Consider the following 23823-nt stretch of genomic DNA (forward strand, 5'->3'; position numbering starts at 1 on the left):
AGGAACCTACACTCAGTAACCACAGATTTTGGTCTGCATCGTTGCCACATGCAGAATGTAGGCAAGGGGCAGAAGGGAATACCTTTTCCCCTTTCTCTAGGTGGAATGACTTCCTGGTCTCTCTCCATGCTCTCCTCCACTCCTACTCAAAGATACATGACTGGTCAAGTTAGTTATATTTGGAAGTATACCTGGACTTCATAGCCCAGCTTTTCTCTTGCTTTTTCTCTCTGGCATTTGCCCATGTGCGAAGGTGCGTACCTTAGTCTGCTCCTCCGTGTGGTGTTACAGAGTCAGGCCCCCACATGAGAAGTCCAGCAGTAGTCTAGTGAATGAATAAGCCTGACCCTTTCTGTAGTGTGATGATAAGAAGGCCATTATTTCTCCTCGCCTAAGGCATGTCTTTAATCTTAGACTTTGTCAGCAGTAAATGAGATGGTTTGATCCTCACCTGCCTTAATCTTGTTTTCTCTCATTTTTAAAAAATTTATCATAAACTCAAATGAAAAAATGAGGAGTGTGATTTATTGGGTCCTCACAAATCATGTAATTAGTGTTGCCTGATTTTCTAATTAAGAAAAATTTTTAATTAAAAAAAAATTGGGGTAGGCTTCATGCATAGCATAGAGCCCAATGTGAGGCTTGAACTCATGACCCTGAGATCAAGACCTGAGCTGAGATCAAGAGTCAGAAACTTAACTGACTGAGCCATCTAATTGCCCCAATTTTCTAATTTTTAAACAGAAACCAGGAGTTCATATTTTTTTATGAAAAACTCCTGATTCTGAAATGTTGGTAAAGAACTCACATATGTATTTTTTAATGTTCATTTTTTTAAAATTTTGAGATAAAGAGAGTGTGCAAGTGGGGGGAGGAGCAGAGAGAGAGGGAGAGAGAGAATCCCAAGCAGCTCCCTGCTGTCAGTGCAGAGCCTGACATGGGGCTTGATCCCATGAACCATGAGATCATGACCTAAGCTGAAATCAAGAGTTGGACACTTAACTTACTGAGCCACCCAGGCACCCCAAGATTTTTAAAGTCTTGAATCTGAAGTATATCTATCAGCCAGTTTTCATGAGAAACCACAAGCTTGCAATTATGCTCCAGCGTCTAGATTTCTGTCCCAATCCCTTCTGTTGAATTCATTCCTCACTTGGAGTTGGAGCCCTGATCTTTACCCCAGCTGACTAATCTGGATTCCTGATATCTCAACTACCAAACTATCCCTCTCCAGCACCTTCTCCTCAAGGCTAGACCCCAGTCTCCTCACCCTCATTCTCTTCTCAACTACAAACTATAGCTCTTCTTCAATCTTTCCCTCTCCCCACACCCCAGCCTCTAGAATTATTGCTCCCTGAAGGTCTCTATGGTCTCGCCTTATCTACAAGCTCTGAACTCTTGAATCAATGACTATACCTCACTGACCCTTAATCACTAAGATGTATTTAAGTGGTCATCATCACTCCTTAACCCATATTCCTCTCCATTTTCAGATTATTCCTCTCTCCCAATCTACCTCCCACTGAGACCCAAAACTTCATGGTATAAACATGCAGCTTATAAGATTTGAGTAAATTCTAATTCTTCTTTTCTCTCCCTTTCCCACTTGGTACATGGCTGCTGATAGGAATATTTTCCTTTTTCTCTTATCAATCAGGAATCACTTATATAAGTTGTTCTAGGTTTCTTGTTCTCATTTTCCTTAGCACATTCTTTATTTTTCTTACTTTCTTTCAAGTTATAGGCTCTACTGAAAATCTCTTTCCCTGGTCCTCATTCAGCCAGTCTGATAGGAGCCCAGAGGAAGGGCAGTCTGAATTAATTTGGTTTAATTGTGGATTATTTTCTAAAGCTTGGACTAGTCAATAAGACAACATCTCAGCCTCCCCCTGGGACCACCCATTTAGTTTTCAACTCAACTTCTTTGACTTTTTTCCAGCCATCTGTTTTACTTGGGCAAAGAGAGTCAGTCTTGATGTTGACATGTTTTTCCTTTCATCTATATTTTTGGCACCTTCAGTTCATTCAGAGTTAACTCCAAAAAGGAAACATTTACCATCCCTCAGCAGCTGTTCAGTCCTGGTGGAGGAAGTAGAGAGTCTTGTTTCTCTTCCCATTGGCCTGTCCTCCCTTATTCTGGCCATAGCTATTCCATCATCCTTAGGCTCTAGCCTGCCTGACACCTGGATGCACTGATTTTTGCTTTGGAATGAGAATAATAGCTTCTGAGCTCACCTCTTGTCAATTCATTTTCCAATGTGTATGAGTTCTGAATCTCAGTATATGGTCTAAGGCTTGGAGTCCACAGGTTGACATTCCACCTTTGACTCCACCAGTCATCAAATAAGCCACATCACCAAGTTGGACTTCACTTTCCCCATCTGTGAAATGATCTGTAACAGAGAGCCTGAATTCAAATGTCTTTAAATATGTATGGATAAAAGAAAGGAGAAACTACTAAATTGAGAAGCTGTCTGCTCTAAGGCATGTGGGCATGACTGGGATTCAAAACTAAGAAGACATATCCTATCTAAAGACATTTACTGGCTCAGCTAAATCTATTTTCAAGCTCCTTTGCTAAGGACTGGCTTTGGCTGATAGTATGTGAGCTGTATGATAACCTTAGCCCCTTACATTCTACAACCCCCAAGTCCCCTGTGTTATGACTCTTTCTCCTCAGTGGTTTTCCCTTAACTAATATTTGAAAGAGAAAGCTAGATATAATATGATGGAAGATAGGGTATATTTTATAAACCACACTAGCCAGCCCTTTGTTCATGGAGGTAACACATTAGCCTGAGCTGATTTATTAGTGTGGATCAATCACTGGAATGGGAGCAGATATATGAATGCATTGCAGAAAGGGCATAACACAACCTCTGTGGCTTGAAAAATACAATTCTCAAAATACTGCTTGCTTATCAGAGCTGGAATTTGGAGAAGGCAGGATGAAATGTGCAGAGATGACATTGACTTTGAGGAGATGAATAGCAGCATCTCCTTTACCTTGATTTTTCCCATTATTAGACACTCTCTGATGGTTTGGAATGGACTTGCCTTGTGGAAACATGACCAAAAAGAGCATAGGTAATCTTCAGTGGTCTCACATATGGTTACAAAGGTTTTGGAAGCATGCCAGTTATAACACAGTGTGCTGAGGTTATAGCCACATTGACCTGATTGGGGGACAATGGCTAAGAAGGTAGGTATGAGTAAAGATTAATACTCTGACTTAAACCTCAAGAATTTTATGGTTAGTTCAGGAATCTACATGAACAATAATATGACAAATATTTGTAGGATTATGCCAGACAATCTTCAGTAGCAACATCTAATGGCAGCAAGCGTCAATAGCGGTAGTGGGTGGATTCTCACTCTTCAGTTCACCCATTGCCTACATTTGGAAGAACACCTGAGCAGTCACCATTTAAGCCACACAAGTTTGGCTGTTCTTGGAAAATTCAGGAGCGAGGATGCCTCCAGGAAGGGGAAAAAGTGATTTTGTGATCATACAGGAATATTGGCTCTTGAGCAAAAACTTTAAAACTGCAACACACTGTATCAGTCAGCCATTGCCACAATAATGTTGGGTAACAAATAATCATGGCATTTCAGTAGCATTTAGCAGTCAGCATCCTCACAGATTTATGAGCTCACTAGAGTGCTGCTGATCTAGGTTGATCTCAGCCAGGCCACTCTGTTTCTCACTGCAGAACTCTGTGTCCGCTCCAGCAGCTCTGGTGTACGTCTGTCTTCCTGTTTGGACCCTCGGGCTAGCTGTGGCATATTCTTTAAATGGTGGTGGTAGAATTGTCACAGGTAATATTCAAATGCACATGTACATTTTAAGCCCTTGCTTGTGTCATACTTTCTAACGGCCTATTAGCCAAAGAAGTTACGTGTACATGGCTGAGCTCAAAGGGAAGAAGCAGGAAAATATATTCCTCCTAGGAAGAAAATGCTGTATGGCAAAGGCATGAAGAATCAAGGCCAGTAATTGAATCTACAACAGATGTGAACATATTTTGTATCCTGAATTGAGGAAAAGGGCTTATCAGATAATTATAGATTTGGATGAGCTTCAAGGTTTTGTATGTTGCCTGTAAAATAAAACACATTGCTTTTTTGCCATAGCGATATGGGGTTGAAAAATGTATCAAAGATCCTATGTGAGATGCGTGCTTATGTGCATATATACAAATATGCTTATATTAAATGTAAGCTGAATCCTATGGCAGAGACTAACTGATCACCATTGATCCCGGCCTCTACTTTAATATTTAGTATTGTTGCTAGGAAGTGGCTATACATCCAGGAACTGGATTTTCCAGTCTTCCTTGCACCTAGGTGATGCCAAGTTCTTGCCAATGGAAGGGAATAGAAGAAAGTGCCATGACTCAGGCTAGGTTAATTGAGATGCGGATGGTCTTTTTCCACCTGCTCCTCTTCACCTGCCTTGTGAATGCAAAAGACTGAGTCCCCAGCTGATAACTTGGTCTCAAGATGGAATAACTGTGGTCCTTTGAATCTTGTGCAACACTACCTGCCCTCCAGAAGCACTTATACACCATTACGTGATTAAGGAATGAACCTCCACTGTATTTGTGTTATGCCACTACACTTGGGTGAGGATTTCTTACAGCAAATAAAACGGTCATATGGAGAAGATACGGAAGCTCCCTTCTTCCATTCTACAGAATTTCCAGAATAGGATAAAATAGTCAAAGAGAACATTTACGGCACATCTATCATGTGCAAGGCTCACAGCTAAGACATATTATAGAGTTAAATGTTTGAGACCCGTGATATGTTTGAATGAGTTATTGGACTTAAGTAGAAAGAGAAGCTGACTTTCCCATTATCCTCTACACTGGGCTGTGCAAATGACAGATGAGTAAAGAATAGTAAAAAACCCTTTGTGTTTGACATGGTGAGAAATATCTGGAGACCTGTAGAGCCGTATTATACAAGTTAGTTACAGAGCAAATTTAGGGCCCTTTGCAATAGGCTGTGTTGATGAACCTAAACAAAGGAGATGTCTAATTATCTCAGGCGGAGTGCAAATGTGAACATATATTATACAAATTCAGTAGTTTGAAGATTGGGCTGCTGGAATCCTAAGACATTGCCTTAGGGAACCCACTCTTATTTGGGATGCCTCAACCCTTGACAACAGGTACGAAGGACCATATTATGGAGGGAAAGTTGTAGGATATAGGGCTGTTGAAGAAAGTGTTAGGACTAGGGCAGATATTTTCAAGAAAAGAGTGACAGTGAAAAAAAATTTCCTGTAAGGGTTGTGGTGGTGGTGGTGTTGATAGTGGATATGCCAGAAGGATCTATGCTAAAACTACATGGGTAGCAAGAAAAATGTTATTCTTTGTGCTTTTATTTCCCGTACCTTATCACTTGTCCAAAGGTGTGCTTTAAGGATAAGAAGCATTCTTTTTTTTTTTTTAATTTTTTTTAACGTTTATTTATTTTTGAGACAGAGAGAGAGACACAGCATGAACGGGGGAGGGGCAGAGAGAGAGGGAGACGCAGAAAGGGAAGCAAGCTCCAGGCTCTGAGCCATCAGCCCAGAGCCCGACGCGGGGCTCGAACTCGCGGACCGCGAGATCGTGACCTGAGCTGAAGTCGGACGCTTAACCGACTGAGCCACCCAGGCGCCCCTAACAAGCATTCTTATAGCAAGAATGCAAGAAGAAAAAAATTTAATATGTTCTTATTTTTTATTAGCCAAAACAGATACTCTAAGTCAAAAGACAATGCCACTAAGTGAAGTGGCATATGAAAAATGTGTGTATATGTATAAAGTGTATACCCATGGCAGGATTGAAGGAGGTCTCTCTCAGGCTGAGTTTGGACTCAAATGAGAAAAGTACTCAGGTGCTTGGGTGGCTCAGTGGGTTAAGCATCTGGATCTTCATTTTGGCTCAGGCCATCATCTCACAATTTGTGAGATCAGGCCCCATGTCAGGCTCTGCACTGGGCATGGATGGAGCCTGCTTGGGATTCCTTCTGTCTCCCTCTGTCTCTCTCTGTCTTTCTCTCTGTCTCTCTCTCTCTCTCTGTTCTCCCACCCACCCACACCCAGCTTGCACACGCTCTCTCTCTCTCAAAATAAATTAATTAATTAATTAAAAAAAGAAGAGTACTCAATGTGTTACTTCATATAAATATTTTTCCAAGAATACAATGTAAGAAATATCTTTCATTTATTCTGTTAGTAATAACTTGAACCTGAAAACTGCCAGAGGAAGGGCTGGGGATTATCTTCTCTTTTCAACCAAATTAACAGCCGTTTCAGGCATTCTGGTGTTAACCATTGCCTCTCTGCTCTGTCTCTCCAGAAGAAAACCAGACAGTTTGTAAGTTAATGAAATGTTCCTTCACCAAAGCCAGACCCAGAAGTTTGCTTGTCCATAGTCCCCATATATTCTTTTCAGATAGTTTCAACATTCTGCTTTACGAATAAAGAGAAATCACCCAGCCTCATAAAGAGGGTTGATGACATTCCAAAAACAATTTTATAGTGGGCATTCTCATTTCTCCTTGGTTGTACCTTGGCTGGGAAAATTGTTTTAAACCTTCAACAGAGTGAGGTTGTGTCAGAAGAGGCCCCCTTTCCCTAGAAGCAGTTTAAATTTCAAAGGAAACAGCTCAATCCAAGCAAGCATTGTGGAGAGGGTTCCCTTGGAAGATAAAGCAAGTTTGCTGAATGCTAAAGTACAATACATGATATCCCTTGCTGGGAGAATTTTCCCTCTCACATAATTGCATAGGCCATATGGTCCCTTAACACACATGTAACTCAGATATAACAGGGACTAGCTGTGATTGTTTCATTATTTCTCTTGATTCTCTGTATTAGTTTTCTATAGCTGTTGTGGCTTATTGGCACAAATTTAGTGGCTCAAACCACCGACATTTATTGTCTTATGTTATAAAGGTCAGAAGGCCTACATGGGTGCTTATTTCTATATATAAAAACCTTTATAAAAACAGGAGGCAGGCTGGACTTGGCCTGCAGGCCACAGTTTGCCTGTGTCTGCATTTGTAGCCAAGGGACCACATCATATTCATCTTTTGTGTTTCCTGAGCCTAGCAAAAAATAACTTGCACAGACGGGAGACTCAGTCAATGCTGTGTTGTTGAAACGATTCAAGATATTTCCCCTAGGGTACAGACCGATGCAACCCCTGTAGAGGGTGACTTGGCAATTGCTCTTAAATTGGACCAAGCAAGTGACTTCTAGGAATTTATGGTCCAGCTGTATTCTGTTGAATCTCCTAAGGAATGTCACCAGAGGTTTTTATTGCAGTATTGTTCTCAGAGCAAAAAGTTAGCATTCACCTGAATTTCTTTCGATAGAAGAGTACTTAAAGGAGTGTCTTAATGATTTAATCAATGTGTAAAAACTGTGTGGATGCCTTATCTTATTGGGGTTTTTATTTATTTTCTTTTTGTAAATGTTTATTTATTTATTTATTTTGAGAGAGAGTGAGTGCGTGAGGGGCAAAGAGAGAGGGAGACAGAATCCCAAATATGCTCTGCCCTGTTAGCACAGAGCCTGATGTGGGGCTCAAATCCATGAACGATGAGATCATGACCTGAGTTAAAATCAAGAGTTGGGTACTCAACCGATTGAGCCACCCAGGCCCCCCTATCATTGGGGTTTTTAAAAGGATTGTATGTATATTTCTCAGAACATTAAAATTTCTGTAAAGCTGTCCAACAAATTGTTAAGACTCATTATCTTTGGGTTGTGGTCAGTGGTTAGGAAGAAGGAATACTTTACTTTTCATTTTATATTTTTCTTTAATTTTATCCCTAGATCCATATATTATTATAATGTAGAAAAAAATTTACATTTCCCTGTTGCAGAATTGGGCACCATATATTTATCTTTGCTGGTTCCTGTGATCTTAAGATATTTATATCCTGGGGCGCCTGGGTGGCTCAGTTGGATTAGCATCCGATTTTGGCTCGGGTCATGATCTTACAGTTTGTGGGTTCAAGCCCCACGTTAGGCTCTGTGCTGACAGCTCGGAGCCTGGAGCCTGCTTCAGATTCTGTGTCTCTTTCTCTCTCTGCCCCTCCCCTGCTCATGCTCTGTCTGTCTCTGCCTCTCAAAAATAATAAATATAAAAGCAAATAATACTCCCTTATAAAAATAAATAAAATAAAATAAAATATTTATACCCTTGGTTTTGGTAATTCTACAGTTGAGATTCCACTTGTAACTATTAAAGACAATATGAAAATAAATACTAGTACATTCATTTCAATATTGTAATAGTTAAAAATTGATGAAAACTTTAATGTTCAGAAACAGGAGAAGAGTGAGTAGACAACTGTGTATTCATCTTATAGGGACATTATATCATTTAAATTTATGCAATAGATGGTTTTGAGTATCTTATCTTTATAATAAAATATCTTGTGTTTTGTTTTATTATTATACCAAAGAATAAAATTATATGATGGAAAGCTTGTAATATGGGAAATAGTTATTAGTGAAAAATATATGAAAAGTTATATGTATAGTATCATCACAACCATATTAAAGAAACATGGACTGGGGTACCTGGGTGGCTTCGTCGGTTAACCGCTGACTTCAGCTCAGGTCATGATCTCGTGGTTTGTGAGTTCAAGCCCCGCGTCGGGCTCCGTGCTGACATCTCAGAGCCTGGAGCCTGCTTAGCATTCTGTGTCTCCCTCTCTCTCTGCTCCTTCCCCACTCATGTGCTGTCTCTCTGTCTCTCAAAAATAAATAAACATTAAAAAAATTTTTTTAAATAAACACGGGCTTTCTTTAATATGGACTGAGGAAAAAAAGGACTGCAGAAATATATAAAAAAATATTCACCGTATTATTTTTGAGGCATAAAAACAGAGGTGACTTTATTCAGAATATCTTCCTCCTTTTACTTTTCTCCACCTTTCTCTAATAAATATTCAATTTCTAGTATGGGTGACACAGATTACTAGGTGCAGGTCAATGTCTAGGTTTAAATAAAGGAAAGAGGGAACACTTAGTACATTTTATCTCTTATTAATTCATGGTCATCATGAAACAGGGTATTTTATGTTGAAAGACAAGAGTGTCGATTGTGTGATATGAACAAGTGCCATGCTAGAAGAAGGAGAAGGAGGAGGAGGAAGAGGAGGAGGGGGAGAAAAATAGGAGGACGAGGAGGAGGAAGGGGAGGAGGAGGAGGAGGAAGAGGAAGAGGAAGAAAGAGAAGAAGAGCATCTCACAGTCATCTACTTCCCATTCCTACATCACCACACTCTTTAGAGGAGTTTGTAAAACTGGAAATGTTGCACTCTCCTCCTCCAAAGTATATTTAAGGTTCCCCAACTGCAAGGGTAATAGTAACTTATTCTTCAAGCATGAAATTCAAGAAATAGGTATCCTAGAACAGGTTTATTCCAAACCCAGCTCACTGGTTTTGTAAATGAAGTTTTATTGAGCCAGGGTCTGCTCATTTCTTTACATATTGTCCATGGCTTCTTTAAATTTTTTTAAAAAATATTTGTTTATTCTTGAGAGACAGAGGGACAGAGCATGAGCAGGGAAAGAGCAGAGAGAGAAGGAGACACAGAATGCAAAGCAGGCTCCAGGCTCTGAGCTGTCAGCACAGAGCCTGACGTGGGGCTCGAACTCACTAGCCATGAGATCATGACCTGATGAGATCATGACCTGAGCCCAAGTCGGACGCTTGACCGACTGAGCCACTCAGGCACCCCGCAAAACCAAATATATTTACCACCTGCCTTTTATAGAAAAAGTTTTCCTAACCCCTATTCTAGATATTTGAGGCAGGAGTAGCAAATAAATTCCCAAAAAACTAAACTCAACAATATACTGGAACAGATTTACCCTGAACTCTTTGCCATGTATGATACTGCCCTTTGCCACTTTTAGTTTTGTTAGATTTTAGCCAGATACTATAAAATATTTGGAGTTCAAATGAAAGCAAATATTATCTGATAGTAACAAGAAGAGAAAATGGACAGTCACCGTTAAAGGATAATTTTTTAATGGAAAAACAGTGACTCACATACATAAAATAAAAATAGGTCACAGATTTTAGTTAACTTTTTAATTAGTAAAATGTTACAGCCAGTCCAAAGATGGATCCAAAGAACAGCCAAATATATAAACATCCAGAATATTGCAAAAAAATTACAAATAGATGCAAACTGATAAAACTGTTCAGTATCCATAGAGTAATAATCAATTACATATCACTGAACACAATTCCACTTTCAATGGACAGCAAACAATCTTTTGCCATATTATCAGTTCTCCATAATTTATAGGACAATGAAAGATTGGGATAATCTGAAAACTGAGTCAGTATACTTGGTACCAAGTTTTTGATTCATTTCAAAGTTTTTCACAGTTTTTCTCCCACAACATAAAACTGAATGTTAAATGCAGCACTCAGCTGGATTATATAAATGTAATGTCTTTCCTTAGGCATAGGTATTAAAAAAATAGATAAGGCTTCTAATTGTCACATGCCTAAGTAGTAGAGACTCAGCTTGAGGCTATCTGATGAACCCTAAGGATCAGAGGTAAGTAGAAAGGAGACAGTGTTATCAAAAATCTTATATTCATGAAAAACAGAGCTCTCATAGGAATCAACTCATCCTAAGGAAAGAGCTAAGCATGACCCTGAAACAGAGAAGTGGGCATTGCAGTGGAGGGGTGATTCTGATTTTGGAAAACAAATGTCTGTTTCTTCAGTTTATCTCCTGACTTTCTCCAAAAATTATATTCACTTAGGGCCCCACTGGCAGTGTCATAAGTAAATTAAAATAAAGAAATCGTTATAAAACTCTGCGAGATATTGAACCCAAGCTGTTGATGTTGAACCAAGTATAACAAAAAAAGAAAAAGACATCTCCCTTCCTTCATTTTTCTTTTTTACCTCAAGGGTTCCAGTTCATTGGTAGCTGTGGAGTTAAAAAACAAAGGGACGAAAATGTTCTTAAATATAGAAGAATAGTTTGAACAGACCATCCGATGTTAATATCCACAACTGTGCCATCCACCAAGGTGTTTAATATTCCATAGGGGGGAAATTGTCTACTGGAAGTGTGGAAGAATGTGGAATATGATAGTACAGAAAACCAAACTGCCCACATTGTAAAACACATGCAATGGTTTGCGTTGGCCTCTGCTGATATAAAAAATGCAAATCTAAATATTTCTCAAATTCACTCACATCTTTCCATTTTTATTGTCATCATCCTTGACCAAACCACTGCTTTCTCTCACTGGGACAATGAAGAAGGTCTCCTCAGCGTAAAAGGAATAAATCACAAACTGAAAACTGCTTAAAACCTTCCATGGCTTCCTATTGACTTTCAAATAAAGTCTTGACATGCCCCTAGAAGACCACACTCTGTCTCGGACATGCTCGTCTCTCTATTCTTAGCTCATGCCACTTTCTCTCTGTCTGAATCCACTATGTGTCTCCCCATCTCTCAGTAACTGGAAACTGCCTTGGTTTCTCGTCTCTCTGGGTGGCCAGTTTCTTTGTTTAGGAGCAAGTAACCAACAAAAAGAAGGGGAAAGTACTAAACGAATCCCCCATACGTAAGCTGGATTACATGGTCCCATGAAACTAACTTTTCCTCTGCAATCCAGTGTTCCATTACTTGCTTGTTTTTCTTTTTATAATTCAGTTTTCAATATCTGTTTGTCTCTCTAGACTTTAAGTGTGTAAAGGCAGGTATGCATGGCATATAATAGGGACTAAATGAAAAAAGGCAAATCTACCTCTTTCATATTTATGATTATATCCGTATCCAACCATGCTCTTGTGGGACAATATTCTGTTTACTTTTACTTATGTTGGGTATGGCTTCCCTATATTGGGTTATGTGAAAGCTCCTTGAATGAGGTCAGGTGTGTGGTGAATGCTCTGTAGTGATAGATTCTATGTCTTCACTTTTTAATACTCATGCACAAAAAGTTTAGATCTTCTGGGATCTGAGTACTGCTGAGTCATTTATAGGTTCCTGGGCTATGCTGCTGAGGCGAATGTAGCCTCCAGAGCTAAAGTCTTCAATTCTTTTAAGTGGATATACTGTCAGAGACTTTGAGAGCAGATTCACGGGCCAGGTCAGGAAGTGACCTCTTGTAAATTCTGGGCGGTGTTACTGCCTTCCTTAGAGTTGCGAGTGCCATGAGGCAGCCTAGAGATTCCTCTGGATTTGAAATTAGGCAGCCTAGTTTCAGAATAGCTTCAGACCAAGGATCAAGTAACCCTTGGAAGGCCCCCATTCAGGGACCAAGGATTCACAGACATAATTTCTGCCAGTAGCACGAGATACGGTGGACGGTCTTGGAACAGCTGTGCCATACCATTGTTGAACCCATTGTTGAACCAAAATAATTGTTGTAACTCATCCAGTCCTAAGGTTACAAACTGGCAGCATGTGAACAAGGATCGGGCTTCCAGATGTGCTTTGTTTGTCTTACACAGTTTTTTAAGACTTGTTCAGCCTCATATAAGAATACAGATAGCCAAGCTTCCTTGAAAGGTTAGACCAGGCCATGTCGTCACAAAAGAGCAGTGGAAGAGTGGTGGAGAGTAGCTGTATAAGTAGCCTCCCTCACTCCCTGTTGGAATATGGAACCCATTCAGTTCTTTTGTGGGCAGTTATTTTGTGACCCTTTTTCTAATCCAATCATCCTTTTTTATAATGAAGAAACAATCTCTTTCCGGGCAATAATTTTGGGAAAGGAGGAGCAGGGTGAGATGAGGTGGCCTCAGCATCAGCAAACTAATGGCAGCATCAGAACTACAGTCCCAGCCCGTTTCTCTTTGTTCCAAGTCGTACTGTGGGTGTCTCTGCTAAGGATCCAGTGTATTAGAGGGTAGAGTAGACAGATGCTCCCCTTCAGCGTTATCTCACCAGAGAAGTTGAATGTTTGTCCCAAGGTCACACCACTTATAAATGGATCAATGACTAGGCTTCTAAGTATTTCTACATCCCACATAGTACTAACAATACAAAAAGTAGTATTTATGAATTGAACTGAATTAGACTGAAGGCCCTCGGTGAAGTTGTCTATCACCGACTTTTTTTCCTACTCCCCCTTTTTCATTTGGTCACATTGAATTCAGCCAAACACATTAACCAGATGAGAGGGGTTACACATTGTTTTCACAGGAAATCCTCCCTTCCTCCTTCAGTTTACCTAAAAGGATGGGAAGTGGGGAGGGGGGTTTGCCAGTGTATACACACACATGTCGATGTATATATTTATACACCACACATATCCACATACACATATGTCAGTAAAACAATATGTGCTCACTGCAGCATCTGGCTTTCTGTGAAGTCTTGACCTCTGCTCCCTCACAGCTGTGTTGGCTCAGAGTTTAGAGCAAGACTTGCAAGACTCCCTGAAGAACATATGTTTCTAAGCAGTCCCCTAGTTTTCTATACATTTTTTTTTCAAAGGGAGTCATAAAAGGTTACCACCTAGGACCTTGTACTGGTAGCCCTGCTTCCCCAAAGAATTTCTCGTGGTTGAAGGAATCATCCACTAAAGACAGAGTTGGTGTGGTGTGAAAAACCATGCTCTGTAATCTCTCCCTGCCCCCTCCCCCTGCACTGGCCCACAAAAGAGTTGGTAATATTTGACCTTTTAATTGCTATGCTCTTCATTTTGAGCTGCTTTGTCAGGAAGAAAGAGTTGGCCACTCTGGACAGGACCGACCTTCTTAGCCTTGTTGTTTCAAAGTGGCAGATAAAAAATTCAGGGCAATCCAAATGCTCTGATTCGTCCTCAACACCTTGGCCTTGTCACTTACACAAGTGCTGTCTTTATAGACCTGAGTCTGGCTTGGTGGGTTTTGGGAGGTCCACCATGATGGAAAATGGCTGGCCAGCATTGCTTGACACAGCTCCTGCACGCAGGTGGGAAGCAAACAGCAATGAAAACACAGGTGCTCTGGATGCCTGATGTGCTTTTGTTCGGGAAGAATATCTTGTATGTGGTGTTATAAAGGACCTCCTGATAATATAATTGTAGCAATTTAAGAATATATTTAAGACAATATGCTTTAGGAAGGCGCAGTTAGGCCTCCCAGTTTTACTTTGTAAAAACTGGGTGAGTTCCCTTAACATTGCTTGACACCTTTGGGTTCCACCAGCTGAGAGCTAGGGCATGATTGCAAGGAAGGAGAGAGAATTCACCAGTTTTGCATTCACAGCTTTCTGGATTCTACACATTTAATCCACCTCCTTTCTTTTTCCCCAACATCCTCCCCCTTTGATATGTCCTCGCTCAATAAAATACTTGGAGTGTTCCTTGATTTCTCTTTCTCTTAGAAATCACATCAATTCATTAAGAAAAAAAATCCAGTGTCCTTATCTGCAAGATATAAACAGACTCCAGTAACTTATGAATGCTTTCACTTCCACCTGCCTTTTATCATTGTTCTGGGGAAAGAGGAAGAAAGAAATGTGAAATTACATTTAGCCTGGACTTATCGCAGTCACATCCTAACTGGTCTTGCTTCCAAGTTACCCTCTTAAGACCTGTTTTTTAAACAGTAGCTAAAGGGATCCCTTAAAAATATAAGGCAGATTATTTTCTCCTCTATTCTGGGTCCTCCTGTGGTTCCTTATATCATTCCATGCAGAAGCCCAAGCTTGGGCTATAAGTGACTGAGTCCCTATTTCTTCTTTCTTCTTACCCCCGCAGGTGCCAGAATGACTTTATTCCTCTCATGTTTAATTTAGGTCAATACTAAAATGCCACCTTGTCAGAGAGACCTTCTCTGTCCCACTGATGTATATCCTGCCCCACTCTACACACCACAGCCTGCCTTTTTTCATGGCTCTCAACACCATCTGACATATACTCATCTGTCTACTTGCTTATCGTCTTTTCTCCTCTCAACAGAAAGTATATTTTATGTAAAGAGGGACTTTGTTTTTTCATTCGCTACTTTATACCCAGTTCTTTATAAACTAACAGGTCCATAGTGTTCAATTAACCTGTATTGAATGGATGAATAAGTGGATTGTCTGGGTCACATAAGTGGGGCCACGCGGAGCCAGTGGCAGAGCTTACAGGAGAATATGCAGGATGCCCATTAGCTGAGGTCTAGAGAATAAGAAAGGTGAATAAATGGCTGCATTTATGAACTGAAGGGGCCAATTCTGATAAAGGAGGACTGAACTGAATTACCAATCCAAGGGCTGCAAGGTAATTACCAGAATGTAGAGTAAGACCCTCTTGATGCTGAGCTGTTTTTTGCTGAGCACTTACTATATATTTGTACTAGTTCTACAAATTACCTTTGGTAATAGGGCTGTTCTAACAAATTACCACAAAATCAGAGGCTTAAGACAACAAAAGTTTATTCTGGAGGCTGAAATCAAAGTCAACACAGCAGGGCCCTATTCCCTCTGAAGGCTCCAGGGAAGAGTCCTTCTTTGCCTTTTGTAGCTCCTGGTAGCCCAGGCATTGACTGACCTGCAGGAACATAATTCCAAATGTCACCTCCACCTCACATGCCCTTCTTCGCTTCCTGTCTGTGCGTCCTTTCCTCTTCTTGTGGGGACGCCAGTCATTGGATTTAGGGCCCAGCCTAGCCTGGTATGGTCTCATCTTAACTCAGTTGTATATGCAAAGACTCTCTTTCTGTATAAGGTCACATTCGGAGTTTCCAGATGGACATGAATTTTGGGGAGGCACTTTTCAAGTCACTATAGTACTCAAACCCTTTATTTGGTTTATATCCTCACAACTCTCTGAGATAGATACTATTATTGGTAACATTTTTCAGACATCAGAAACTGAAGCCCAGAGAACTTGAGTAAATTGCCAAAGGCCATATAGCTAGAAAGTAGGTTCAAACCTAAATATATCTGACTCCACAACCAACTAGTTTGATTCTTTGACTATACCATGCTGACTCCAATCCTTACCACAATAATGTGTTCAGAGTATGTTGATGGTTAGGAAGGTACTTATTTTAGTAACCCTGTATTTAAAACCATGGAAATGGGCCATCTTGCAAATACAAACAACACTTGTAACTTCTCCCCGCACTTTTACAAGTCACAGAACAAAAGCCCAAATATCAAGAATATGGGAGAATTCTCATGCCAGGATTCTTCAAGGCCTGCCATCACTGTCCAGGTAAGCTCTTGCTAGGGCTCTGGAAGAATGGTGGAAAATGAAAGTAGTTCCCCACAGGAGCACTGAACAATCGCTGGGAGAACAATCTTCACCTTGGATGGAGTGTGAAATTGAAGGCAGTTGTCAACGGGGCTGGGACCACCTCGGGGTCTGCTTTAGGCTAGAAGCACATGAAAGGTAAAACAAATCATTACCGTGTAGCAACTGTCTCCTGTCTGCTCAGAATGACGAAGTCATTGTGCATGGGTTTATTTGTAGCCAGAAGACAGGAAAATTATACCTTATCATGTTTTTCTCCTCTGACCTTTATAAATAATGTGCACGGCAACTACAAGTAAAAATTTTCATGATTTCCCCTGTGAAATACTCCACAACTTTCTGGCCTGGGAATGTATTTACTTCTGTGATCGAAATCTTCTCCCTGGTTTGCATTAACTTTTTACCAAAACTCCGGCCTAGAAGTTATCATTGGTTGAAAGCCAGCTAGTCAACAAGAACATTTAAGGGTTTAAATCTTTGTTTAGGCTCCCCTTTCTAGGAATTTAAATACAAAATGAGACATTTCAATGTTCTGAAACGGTATCTGTTTCTTTCTCTCAGCAGCTTCTCTCTTCTTGACTCCTTTTCCACATCTTCCCCTAGCCCTGCCCCCTCCTGCTCTTCCCTGGGGGGTATGTCTTCCTCCCTCTTTTTCTCTCTTGTGTCTCTCCTCTCACCCCTGCCCCAGCCGTCTCTATCTCTCTCCCCATTCTCTCCAGTCTTTCTTAATCATTTTGATATTTGTCAGATCCTTGTGGCTTTATTAAGCCAGGCAATTAGTTTTTTTTTTTTTTTTGGTCTAATGTCTTAAAAGATAATTTCCGCCAACTCCCCAGCTTCCAGTGTGCATTGGTGCCAAGATCATCCAGAATGTTTACAATGCCGAGAAAATTAATGGCGGCTTTCAGGCACAAACTCCCTCTGCTTCCCTCCCAACGCCTCTGAACTTTTGCTCAGGTCCACCCCATCCTCTCCTCTCTGGTGCGCCAGGGACAGAGATGTTCGTCTCTGTCTTGCTTCCTTGACCATCCCCTTTGAAAGTTTTTCCTTCTTTGCCTAGAAACACTGTTAAATATCTTTAACATTCACGTGTCCCCTGCCTTTCCTTTTCGTCCCTCCCCTCACTACCAGCCTTGAAACAGCAGACTGTCCTCACTGTCCTCTCTCCTCTTTCTCTCCTTTGTATTTCTACGGATTTCTACCACCCCCTCCATCCCACCATTCCTCAAAAATTGCTTTTGCAAGATCAATCACATATTTGGTATCATTAAATCTGATAGTCTTCTTATTTCCCAAAAGTGATACCACTTGAATTTTCTGCAATCTATCGCTTTTATTGACCAGCCATTTCAACTTTCTTAAAACTGTTCTGGCCCTTAGTTTTCATGACACAACTTTCTCCTGGTCCTTCAAACTCTGTGTTCTTTTTACTTCCTGCTAGGGTTTCTACACCCTTCACTTACTTTGTTCCATTCTCCAAGCTTTCTTTCCAGTGATGCTCTCCTTGGTTGCTTCTCTTCTCCTCCCTTCCCCTATGAACCCCCCACCCCTCATTTGTCTCTAGGGCTTCCAGAACTTCACTTGTCACTTTTAGACTGATGTTCCCTGAATGCAAATCTGCCCCAAAGGCACCTGGGTGGGGGGGGTGTTACAAGTCTGGGGACTTGGGAAACAGAATTTTCATAGACATAATCTGGCACAGTGGCAATATATTTTGGTTGTAGTAGGGGAATGGCAGAACAGAGGAAGATATGGCCATTTCAGATATACGTGTGAATTTCTAGACATACCCAATAAGAGTTGGGTAGGGGTAGCACAGAATTTTCAGGTGGCTGGGGTTACATGTTATGCAGATTGGGGTAAGAAATACAGGATACTGTTTACAGTGTGATCATATGGACCATCTGGTTTGGTGGAGCTTTGGTAAAATCAGATCACAAGGTCATTTTGACAGATATGTAAACTGAGTGCCCTTGGGGGACTTCAGAGTCAGGGCAGGCCAAAAGCGTCCATTTGTGCACAGTGCACAGTTCATAAACTCTTCCGAGAAGGGCCACTGATTTTCCAGCCAGGACGGCCACTTCTAGGGAGGTTTGTGACAATATCACATCGTAGGTTGTAGGGCCACAGTTTTCAAGACTGGTTGCAGCTTGTCTACCATTGTGAGGAAGAGAATGTGGAGTGGGGAATCAGACCTCCATGGGAAGCCGTCAGAAACAAGTCCGTGCCCAGATGAATTCATCTGTGGTGACCCTGCAACCTTAGTTTCTGATCTTGTCTTTTTGTCAGATACGTGTTCTTGTTATGCTCGCGATTGTTCATTTGATTCCTAGTTTTGTTTCCTTTGATTAGAGTTTGTAACACTGTACCTCTAACATTAACTGCATTTAGACTTGGCATCTTCCATAGTAACCTAAGTACAGGCACTTCATTTTGCTTGTGCAAAATAAATTCTCAATAAATGGAGAAATTCTTCATGAGAAGCAGGATCTTGCAGTGGTCCTAGTTAACAGCTATGATGTAACACCCCTTGTGATCTTACAACTATATGTGAAATTTATCTAGTTCAGTGGTTCTCAAACTGTTGTGTGCACCAGAATCACCTGGAGTGCTTATAAAATCACATAAGTCTTGGGCTCCAGTCCTAGAGTTTCTAATTCAGTACACCTGGAATGGGAAGTGAAAATGTGCCTCTCTAACAAGCTCCCCAATGACGTTGCTGGTTTTTGGATTACACTTTAAGAAAACTGCTCTAATTTGTGGAGTCCCTTTGAAAAACAGTAGAAATTGGTATTATCTCAAGTACCAGAAGTTATACATAGAAAACTTTTCAACAATATTTTCTTTTCCTTCTACTTTTTTCTTTATGATTTTTTTTTCTTTTTCCCTTTCTCTCTGCTTCTGTCCCTCCTTCCCTTCTTTTCTTTCACTAAATCCCCACAGAACATTTTCCTGCTGTCTAGCCAGTGTGTGGTTTGGGTATGGAGGAACCAGTATCCATTCATTCCTGGCCTCTGGACCCAATAGTAGAAGATTCCTAGAACTCAGATAGATATACAATGGATCTAATTGAAAGGTTTGAGGTTTTAGATTCCAAATTAGTTTGCTTTCCAAAGTCAAAGTAACAGCATGGTCTCTGGGGGTGGGGGGAGGGAGGGTTGCCACTGAAAACATCTTTACTCTGAGCTTTTGGCACAACTTAATTCAAGGGTGGGAATCTGAACATGCTAAAATTCAAAACAGGATCCTCCAAGTTAAAACACATGTAATGTCAGTGAACCATTTCTTGAGATGTTACCTTTTGTCCTCTATCTGTTAAGTATAGTAAAGCCTTGCCTAATCACATGAAACCAGCCAAACTGAACCATTAATTGCAAGAAGTTGATCTGAGCAAACAAACAAATTTCAGAGATTTATTAAAAAAAAAAAAAAAGAGAAGATGGACTTTGGGGCCTGTTTACATACACTCAAGCTTTTACATTTTCATATATAATTTTGGACAACAGAATTCAGTATTATTAATACTCAGAAATGCCAAACTAAAACTTCAAGCTTTCAAGAAAAAGAATGCACTAGAATTGAATACTAAAGGCAGAAAGGTAGGGGACTTATTAAACAAAAATAAGTTTGAAATTAAAAAAAATGTTTCAAAAATAAATTGAAGAAAAGGTTTTCTGGTTAATCCTGAATAAATCAGGAAATATAGGAAACTGGAACTTTCCATTTGAGAGCATTTTGTTTAAATATAACTCTGTCCTTGTCCTTCAGCCACTTAGATTCTGATTTAGCTCATAATCTGAGGGCATCTCTACTGACAGGTCCTGAACTAGGTGCTCTCAAATATGTTATGTATTCATCCTGAGCAATTCTGAGAGGTTGAGTTGTAGCCACTGGATGGAGAAGCGCAAATTCAATTTTAGGATATCCGCTGGTATAGTTGAAAGACAACAGGTATTCGAACTGGGAAAACCTAATTCAGCCCCATGTTGACCACATGCAAGCCTGTGAATGTTTGGGTGATACTTCAGCCCTTCCAAGTCTATTTCCTTGTTTGTAAATTTAAGAAGAAATGTCTCTTGCAAATCTATCTTTCAGAGTTGTTTTTCAGATTAAATCAGAATAAATGTGGATTCAGGTCCAAGGTATCATCATGAATACATTTTTCTTACAAAAGTGAGTTTAATCTTAGGCAACAGCAAAATCAGGCCTGGTCATTTTGAATGTAAACCTTTATGTTTTTAAGAAACAACTTATCCAAAGGATAAGAGCATGTTCTTTGCAAGCAGACTAATCTGGATTCAAATCCTTATTATAAAATGGACTTAAGTAAGCCACTTCTGTTAAAAATCATTAAAGAAGACAATTTAGGCCATACAAATAAACTTCATTTAGTACTTCATGAAGTGAACAGTCTCCTTCCAGAGAACTGCAAAATGGGAAAGAAGTCAGAAAGGTTTTTATAGGATAAAGTATAAAGAACAAGGAAGAGAAAAATAGAAAATATATGGTTGGTTGAGGCCACGTAGTCAACCTTGTTTGGGGTGAAAATGCCCAGAGTTGGGTTGGCATTTGGGGATTGGCTGACTGGATATGTTGCCTTTCTGGTCAAGTGGAAAATTTACCAGGACAGGAAAGTTATCTAAGTTTCCATTTGTTGATACAGCACTGTGATATTGTGATTTGTAAGACATATATATATTTGGCCACTCAGATGGCCATGAACTCTGGGAAGCGGACAGGTTGAATCAGCCATTGGCCAACGATTTAGTCAATCATGACTATGTTATGAATCCTCCAAAGAACCCAAGTGGACTGGGTTCTGAGAGCTTCTGGAACATGGTGAACATGTTCATGTTAGTGAACATGTGAAGATGTGGACAGGGTGGCACACCTGGGAGAGGGCATAGAAGCCCCTAGCCCTTCCCCCATACCTCACCCTTTGTGTCTCTTTATCTGGCTGTTGACTCTTTCCTTTATCATATCTTTTAATAAACTAGTAAACATAAGTTAGTATTCCCCTGAGTTCTGTCACTCACTGTAGCAAATTAAAAGAACCTAAGGAAGAGGTCACTGGAATCATCTATCTGTAGGTGGTTGGTCAGAAGCACAGGTAACAGTCTGGAGCTTGTGACTAGTGTCTGAAGTGGAGTTCAGGGGGCAGTCTTGTGGGACTGAACCTATAACCTGTGGAATCTGATGCATTCTCTGGGTAGATAGTGTTAGAATTCAGTTGAATTCTCAGACATCTTGCAGGTATCTGGTAATTATTTGGTGTTGTGTGTGTGGGCGGGGAAGGGGAACCATTTCCCACATTGGAATTGGGTCCAGGAATCAAAAACGAGTTATTCTGGGCAGGAGTGGCTCCATCTTGAAGCTAGAAGTTTTTCAACATTCTAATCTCCATGAACTAGTTTTCTTCGTCTTTAAAATGTGATCATGATAGGGGCGACTGGGTGGCTCAGTCGGTTAAGTGTCCGACTTCAGCTCAGGTCATGAACTCACTGTCAGTGAGTTTGAGCCCTGCATCAGCCTGTGTACGGACCGCTCAGGGCCTGGAGCCTGCTTTGGATTCTGTGTCTTCCTCTCTCTCTGACCCTCCCCCGCTTGTGCTGTTTGTCTCTCAAAAATACGTAAATGTTAAAAAAAGTTTTTTTAATGTGCTCATGATAGCCACTTGGTTGGATTGTTTTAAGTCTTAAACAGCAATAACTTCACATCAGAAGTGTTTAGTGTAGTGCCAAGGAATAGTAAATGTTTAACTAATGATACTCACAGCATAAATTCTCTTTCTGACATCTATTGCAGTGGTGGTTGTATTATATAATCCATGTCGACTCTAATTTGTACTTGACACAGATCAGAGAGGATTTCCCTTTACAACGGAGCAAAAGAGGTTTTGGGTGGGAATAAATTGCTGAATGGAGTGAGGCCTCTGATGCTTTGAGCTTCCCCTTGTGACCTTGAGAGCACCTTTTCTCAAAGTGGGAGTCCCTATGAGCTGTAGTTGTTAAAATAAAGATTCTTTAGCCTTGCACCTCTGTGTGAATCTCTTATAGTGATATGTATATATGCATACTCTTTTTCATATATAAATATATAATACTTTGTATGTATAAAATATATATTGTATATAATATATATAATATACGTAAAAAATATATATATAAAACTTGGCAGAAGACTTGACTAAAAGAGGCATGTCACTATATACATATTTATATATATTATCTTATATACTATAAATATATATAAATTAATATATATTTAATAATAAATATAAATATGTATTTACAGTATATATGGTATATATAACTTGAAGAGACATGTCACTATATATGTTTATATATATAACATATAGTATGTATTATATATAATATATACATAATAATATATTATTATATAATTAAAATATGATATAATATATTATAATATAATATACATATACATATATTGGAAAACTGGTAGTTTTTTTCTTTAAAAATATTTTTTTTGACATTTATTTATTTTTGAGACACAGAGAGAGAGAGACAAAGCATGAGCAGGGGAGGGGCAGAGAGAGAGAGGAAGACACAAAGTCTGTAGCAGGCTCCAGGTTCTGAGCTGTCAGCACAGAGCCCGATGTGGGGCTCAAACCCACAAACCATGAGATCATGACCTGAGCCGAAGTCGGTTGCTCAACCAACTGAGCCACCCAGGTGCCCCTCTTTTTTTTAAGTTTTTAATGTGTATTTATTTTTGAGAGAGAGACAGAGAGACAGAGACAGAGAGAGAGATGGAGAGAATGGGGGAAGGGCAGAGAGAGAGAGAGGGAGACACGGAATCTGAAGCAGGCTCCAGGCTCCGAGCTGTCAGCACAGAGCCTGATGCGGAGCTCAAATTCATGGACTGTGAGATAATGACCTGAACTGAAGTTGGACGCTTAACCGACTGAGCCACCCAGATGCCCCAGAAAACTTGCAGTTCCTTAATAAAACCATTTACCTTTAGCAGTTGAACCTATATTTACTCTGATACAGAAATCAATTTCTAAGTATTGATCCAAAGGAAATGAAAGTGTATGTCCACTAGGTCTGGTACAACACTGTTCATAGCTTTATTCATAACACTTAATCAGTCCACCTTCAGGAAAACAGGTAGACAAAGTGTACAATATTCACATAATGGAAAACTACTTAGCAATAAAAAAAGAGCTTCTGATATACCTAACATGAATTTCAGGAACATTAGGCTGAATGAAAGAAACAAGATGCAGAAAGAGTCCCCACTTACTTCATGGTTACTGTAGGATTACATTTACATAAAACCCTGGAAGAGGTAAAACTAATCCATAGTGACAGAAGCCAGAACAGCGGCTGCTTTCGAGGATGAGTGGAGAGGAAGGGTGGGAACGGGCATAAGGAAAACTTCTGGGATGATGGAAACATTCCGTGTCTCGGTAGAAGTTTGGGATACATACATGTCTGCATTTACCAAAACTGATGAAACTGTACTTTTAAGATCTGTTTATTCACTTTATGTAAATTATACCTAAATGTTAGAAATATTGCATTTGAGTAAATGCAGGCTTGTGCTGGGTTTTGAGAAGAAGAGGAGCG

The sequence above is a fragment of the Neofelis nebulosa genome, chromosome 14 (genome assembly GCF_028018385.1).
Source record: "Neofelis nebulosa isolate mNeoNeb1 chromosome 14, mNeoNeb1.pri, whole genome shotgun sequence".
In the NCBI taxonomy this organism is placed as follows: Eukaryota; Metazoa; Chordata; class Mammalia; order Carnivora; family Felidae; genus Neofelis; species Neofelis nebulosa.